Source organism: Schistocerca gregaria, chromosome X, assembly GCF_023897955.1.
Source record: "Schistocerca gregaria isolate iqSchGreg1 chromosome X, iqSchGreg1.2, whole genome shotgun sequence".
Classification (NCBI taxonomy): domain Eukaryota; kingdom Metazoa; phylum Arthropoda; class Insecta; order Orthoptera; family Acrididae; genus Schistocerca; species Schistocerca gregaria.
The window spans coordinates 483,696,060-483,703,382 of record NC_064931.1 but is presented as its reverse complement, the minus strand read 5'-3'; the positions used below and the strand labels follow the sequence as shown (position 1 = coordinate 483,703,382).

The 7,323-nt window shown below is 38.5% G+C and overlaps 1 protein-coding gene across 1 annotated transcript in view; it reads left to right on the top strand.

Annotated features, from left to right (window-relative positions):
- Positions 1–992: 992 nt before the first annotated feature.
- The window catches only part of LOC126297678 (sodium- and chloride-dependent GABA transporter 1), a 346,980-nt gene continuing 340,649 nt past the window's right edge, over positions 993–7,323 (top strand). The window contains exon 1 of the mRNA XM_049988789.1: positions 993–1,118. The gene's annotated coding sequence lies outside the window, so the exon portion shown is untranslated. The remainder of the gene's footprint in view (positions 1,119–7,323) is intronic.

Sequence of the window (7,323 nt, the reverse complement as noted above, 5' to 3'; positions counted from 1 at the left end):
GACAGAGGGACAGGGATTTGAGCTAGCGTCCTCCTGAATGTGAGTCCAGTATCTTACGCTGGGCCACATCGCTCAGTATCAAGGAGAGAAACTATATAGCCATTGATGGAATAACTATCGCTGAGGACATGAGCCACTAAAGGTCAAGAGATCCATCAGGTAAGTAGTAAATTTGTAAAAAGTTCTATGGGACAAAATTCCTGAGGTCATCGGTCCCTAGGCTTACACACTACTTAAAGTAACTTACGCTAAGGACAACATACACACACATGCCCAAAGGAGGCCTCGAACATCCGACGGGGGGAGCCGCGCGATCCGTGGCAAGGTGCCCTAGACCGCACAGCTGCCCCTCGCGGAAGAGATAAGTAGTAAAGCATTTTATGCCTAAAGCAAAATTTTGAAGAATTACATGAAACTGTGAAGCATAACTCAGCGAAATACTAGCGCGTAACAAGGAAATAGCAACACTGCCTGCTCCTTCCACTCCTTAACTATGCAGAGACCTTAGTTTTACGAACGAACCGAGGTCTCACCTAAGGCAAACAATGAGAGTAGCTGCTAAAGGACGAGTCTTGGGCGTATCGGATACTTTCCCCACTGTAAAATTATATTCGTAGTTGTAAAGTAGAGGTCTTAAATAGTTAGTCACAATCAAAGGCCAACGCGAAGTCTTAAAAAGCTTATAAGTCACGTCTTTAACTCTATGGAAGCTACTGTTACTGCATCTTGAGCGATAATACGGCGTTAAGAGAGTTGTTAACACGCCGCCTGTTGGTCATTCAGTAAAGAACGCGCTTGTCTTTAGCGGATCGTGTTAGACAGTGTGAGCGTGCCGTAACTGGATCGCTCTGGATGCAAAATGTTTGTAGAAATTAACAAGTTCTAGGTTTTTGGTGTCGAAGTGACGTCACGGTAATGAAAACGCGTCCTACATGCGCGGAGAGGAGGCTCGCGGAGCGCGCGTGTGCCAAGACGAGGTTGTGCGCATGCGCGTGTTAGGCGCCGCGCACACTTGAACGCCGGCTGCTGCCGCAGGCGCGAATCCGCGCTTTCTTACGAGTACCAACACCGCTCGCCCGTCCTTCGCCTGTCTGCCACCATAGAAGCGCTACTTCACCGTGAGTACTTAGCCTGCACTCCTTCCGTAACAGCATTAGCTATGACACCATATCACTGGTCACGTTGCACCCAACGGCTTACCGATTTTGCTTGTCTTTCGCACGACTGCAATACATACTACTAGGTGACTTTTTTTTTTGCTAATCATTGCCAAACATATTTGTATCATTGCAACTAATCATCTTTATTCAGAAAGTAACAGTGACAATGATAAACATTGCGGTACATTCATGGCGAGGTATAATCAAAATGTTATAAGGAATCACGATGACATGAACTTTTATTTGTCTATAAATTCATGCACGTATCTCAATGACATCATACCGGACTATACCTACATTGAATAACGTACATTACATTTGCTATATGCGCATAAATATTTCGATAAATAAATATTCATTTCATCACGGTTCCTTATTACACCTCATCATGAATATACCAGAATGATCATTATGATTATTATTATTGTTCCTTTCCGAAGAAAAATGATTAGTTTTTGCTATACAAGCGTTTAGTTAAAGATCAGAGAAAAAAATTATGCGACTCAAATGCACCACGAGGAGAGTTCTATTCTGTTGCATTAGCCGCTTCCCCTTACTCAGCTGCTCTACAAAATGTACTCTCGTAAGGTTTTAGACAGGCTCGTAAGAATTTGAACTGCGATTTCTCTAATAGGCTTGAAGAGCACATCGTCTAAATCAGTATCTGTTACACTTACGTACGTGCTACAATTATGTGAAAGGTAAGCAAAACCAGTGACCCTTAGAGTGCTTCCTTATCAGAGAAGACCCTTGCTACCGTAATCTCTGTTGTCGGTTACAGTTTCCCTACGACGCTCTACAAAGTTAAGTGAATTTCTCTAATGAATATTATAGACAGATGATACAAGTCTTCAAGATACGCTGGATCATATTTTTGCTTGTTGTCATGGAAGAACTTATTTCCCTTTCACCACGAGAACAGCTGCCAGAAGTTCTATATCAATACTTTCCAGAACACTACCATACCTTGAAAGGATCATAATTCGAAGGCTGAAAATTTAGTACCAGAGGTTGCTAAACAGATGTCAACTGCCATGCGCTACGTTCACATTATATCTATTGTAGTCAGTGGACATATTTCCGTGTATGTTGCAAGTGATGTATCTCAAATTTTCTTGAAATTAAGGACGTTTGTTAAGTTTTTCAGAAGCAAAAGTCTTATAACAAATTTATGAAACCTGGAATATGCAATAACAAAGGCAAATTCGCGTTATTTTTCTATTGGAAGCAATAGCAATATATACCTGGACTACACGGCGATTATGGATTGCACGGGTACAATCAATGTTTGAAAAAGCTCTATCGCGAAAATAGTTTCCGTCAACACTATTAAAAGATGTCTACTCAAAAATAACGATAAATGCATATTTTCCGCTCAATAAATACACTGTACAACTGTTTGCAGCTGCATAATCATACTGTGTTTGTACTGCTTTTGCACCGACAGAAATTTCAGTGATTTCTGGAAAGTGAATAGCGGTTCACGACATTACCAGTAGTCGAACCTCTCCATTTGCAGTATTAAAAGATCATGAACTATACATTGATTATCTTTCGTGTCTCCTGTATACGATATCAGTTATAACAAGTCTGTTTGCGTGGCCATCACCCGCAGCAAGCACAGAAATATTCATTTTGTAAATAAATAGCGCCTTTTCTTGCTGCAGCGTATTTTATTTCTTCCAGACGCGTTTCGTCTTTTACTTTAAGGTATCTTCAGTGGAATCTAGAATGATACAGTTTTGTTTTGATATGCGATATTTGTAGATTATAAAACGGATGCCAAACAAAAACGCGAATAACTGTAAGTAATCACTTATTTATGTAAAAAACCAGAAGTCAACCTTTTATAATCTACAAATTTCGCATATCCAAAGAAAATTTTATTATTCGAGATTCTACTCAAGATAAGTAAAAGGCCACTGGAAGAAATAAAATAAATTTCAGCAGAACAATACGAACCATCAGTTGTTTCTCCCATGTGGATTTTTCTGTAGCAGTACCTTCCCTACTGTATTCATCATAACGTAAGTTCCTAACATGCCCAAACTGTGCAGATGCGTACATATGATCTAGAATTTTGTTCACTTGTAGTACTTGATTCATACGTTCCTCACCTTTTCTGATAGCCGAAATTTCTTGAGAAGGGCAACACATCATTTATATACCAATCGACTGCTGTGAAAGTATTATATTACCGACTATTCATTGTTGATTCCATGCGCTGCACTCCCTGAAATAAAAAATTCCGAATGTGTATCGAAAAAAGTTAAGCTGTGAAATATGTAATTCAGATAAGTTGGTGCACCTTTGTTTCTATGTTAATGCTCATTTTACTCGTACGGAAGGTACTCCCTCCTGGACAGCCTCAGTGAGGCATTCTGTAAATATACTCTCTCCTGCCTTCCTGTTTTCCTGTCTACTTGGTACACAAATTGTTAATTTCAAAAATTTCCATTTGTTAATTACTTTTAAGTTTCTGAGTATTTAAAGCTGCAACTTTTGTAAGACTTTGTTAAAATACTAATACATCAATTAAGCTTCGTATAATGTATATGTACAATTTAATATTGTGGAAAACGACCTGTGTTAGTTACTAGGTGGCAGGTCACTTGTAAACGACTACAAATAAAATTAAAATAAATTATAATAATCTACGCGATTACAGTTCGGAAAGCCATATTTATCCAGATAATATTTTATTCACATGTAACATAGATAAGCACTTACTGTATAGCTAAAATTTTGAAATATTTACAAACAACAACATTATTAGGGCAGTACAATAATGAACATTAAGCTAAGCTCCAAACGTAAAATACGAACTAGTAGCTGGCTAGAAATAATTACGAAATTCACCTCTATCAGACAGCAGCGAATGCCGTGTTCCTTTAGATACCTACTAGAATTCATTCTCGTCCAGCACAATGTACATATTTTCAACAGGGACGTATCCAGTGAACTTTCGGGTACTATTAATTCCATACACGAAAGAACAATGTGAAGCTCTTAATAACCATATTACAAAACTGTTCAATACAATGTGAAGAAATTCTATAACCCTAGGAAACCTGCACAACGACTATTGAACATATGCCACTTTTTACCGTCATAGAACAACCACTGGTGAGTGACGCTAATCCTACGCTTGTATTATATTCCCAGAGATTGCTAATAATGTCTCCTACTCCACCACGGCATTAGGACAGCATTTCGTACGAAGCTGTTTGTCTTGTACAGTACGAGTATACCCCTTCCTGTATACCCTTTCCTGGTCGTTTCGAAGACCCTAATCATGGAACTCATATAGTGCATTTTCCCTTTTGCTACTATTGCAGTGTTTTATCTTCAGAGATCGCTTTCAAATAAATTGCCATACACGGAAGACTGAATTTGTTTCTGGTACTACTGATGAAGTGTGAATAGTTATTTCTGGGTTTCTGGGCGAAATGATCTGGAGCGCAATCGAGTCTGTAATTAATCCCAAAGATGTAAGATGGGGTTTAGTTCAGTAAATACACTAAGTTTGCTTCGAATGTGCTTTCTTTGTGGACAGGAGTGTAAGAATGCTTATACAGAAACGGATCGATTGCGAACTGTTGCTACGGTCGCAGGTTCGAATCCTGCCTCGGGCATGGATGTGTGTGATGTCCTTAGGTTAGTTAGGTTTAAGTAGTTCTAAGTTCTAGGGGACTAATGACCACAGCAGTTGAGTCCCATAGTGCTCAGAGCCATTTGAAGAGCGAACTGTTGCCAGCGCATGGAAATTATAGTGTTATCTGAAATGGTATCATAAGCAGCTGTAGTGTTTTTTCCTTTAATCAAAACTAATAGCACGAACTCACAGCGTTGCTGTAGTAATGCTATTCTAGCGTTTAAGAATTATGCCACCTCTAGTGAATCGAAGTAAGGAACAACATTGTGGAAGAATTGCAAGACTTTCACAAGGTGTGGTCAGTTAGAATGACATTGAAATTCAAAATGAGAATGAGATTCAATCAGTAAGACTTTAGAGATATCGAGGATCGTATTCTCATTTACAGGTATGCTTGGAAGTTGTTAAAGAGGTTAAAGCAGAGCTCACAGTAATCAAGAAACTCTGGAAATAGTGCAGTTCTTTCATCCAACCAACAAATTTAAGCTCTAGATGTGCAGTTAGATGTTCAAAAGATGTAACGAGTAAATGTAAACATATCCTCGTATTTGTGATCTTACGTATACGGTAATAAAGGAAATGAGAGGATGAAAGCAGCAATGGTCGTATCTTACTTCCCTGCAGGAACTAGTGAAGGACCTCCACGTTTAAAGCCTGTCTCTATGCGGAATAATCATCAATAGTTTCTTCTTACAAGTTTACGTGGTGAACCTGAAAGGGATTACATTCCGACCATATTATTTCCTGCACTACTATCATTTACTTTATTTCATTTTCGGCAATGCGAATCACAGAAAACGTATTCTACATGTAATCTTGATCATGTTAGGCCCACAGCTGACATTAATGTTAACGATTAATGAAAACCACCTCAGCTGTATGATTACACATTTATTGTGCTACGGCCGATTTCGTTTCTTTGAACATAGTCAGATTGCCTTACAGTAAATGTTCACAGAACTGTACCGTAGTCATGACTTAAATGACCGTTTATGTCATGAATTCGGCATAACTCGGTGAGGATGTAGTTTAAGGCAACCTAAAGATCTTCAAAGAAATGAAATTACCAGGCCAAAGATGTTCAAAGAAACGAAACCGGTCGTAAGACAATAAATGTTTAATCTTACAGCTGGGGTGGTTTTCATTAATCATTAACTATTCCAGATGTTCACTTTCCTGTGTTAACACTTTTGAAAAATCTTTTCGCACTCACATTCGAGAAGCTCCCGTTAAGCCCAGCTGTTATCTGTTCCTGTTCACGATTTTCCTTGCGGCCTTACCATATTATCTTGTTCTTCTAAAGAAAATTACCTTTTTCGGTATCTGCCTTAGTAATCCTCGTTACAAATTGCTCTCCACTTCAGTAAATCGTCCATTTTAACGTTCTTACTTAAAAATATGTAAATATTCCATGAACCGAACTGTTCAGCACTTTCTTTCATAACTTTATGAACGTATTTTAGGCACCTAAGGTAACTAAGCTTCAAATAAGAAATGGAGATTAGGTTTAACGCTCTTCGATGGCGATGTCTTTAAAGACGGGGCCCTTGAACCTGATGTGGTTAACTAGAGAGGGGAAGAAAAAGTATAATCACATTAATGCTCATCATCATCTTGTTCTTCTTCTTTTTCTGCTTATTCCTCGGCACTACAGCCCAAGACGGGCCTCTATACATCTCTGTTCTCTGCTTTTCTCTTCCTTCCTCGGATGTCCATTTTGGTAAGGTCAGCCAACACATTGTCCAGCCATCTAGATTTTGGTCAGCCCTTCCTTCTGATGGAATACAATCTGAGTTTCAGTATTCGTTAGAGAATCATGTCGTCTATTCCCCTCTTCATATGTTCTAACCAGCGAATTATTTGAGATTTAATGAATTTCATTATGACTTTTTCTTGTATAAGGCCTTGTATTTCAAGGTTGTACCATAGTCTCCTATCCTCTGTATCTCTCACACGTCCATAATTTTTTTTTTTGCAGAATCTTTTCCCAAATTTCCTTAGGTCGTTTATGCTAGTTTCTGTCATCGTCCACATTTCTGACCCATTTGTAACAACTGGTCGTACAAGAGAATATTATACTCTTAATTCATTGTATTTGTGATTGAAGACCTCTTAATATCTGTAAGTTCGAGTAACTGGTTCTGTTTCCAGCTTGTGTCCTTTCTCTGATACATTGTCTGACATATTATCGTGGGTTTAGAGGACACCTAGGCAGCTGAAGTACATGATAGCTTTAAAATATTTATTGGAGGCCTTCAGGTTATGTGCTGTTTTTCTACCCTCACGATTCGACATTGCTTTGTATTTTGTCTTGTTTTCTTTTACAATAAGTCCAATTTTTGTTCCTTCTGTTTCCAATACTTAGTACATTTCTTTAAAAGTGTTTACATATCTTTACACGATTGCGGCATCACCTGCATATGCACTTATCTAACGAATTTCACCATTCTTGTTCCTCTCTTGTCTATTTGGTATCAGACTAACCAGTGTTAAGTTAACAGGACCAAC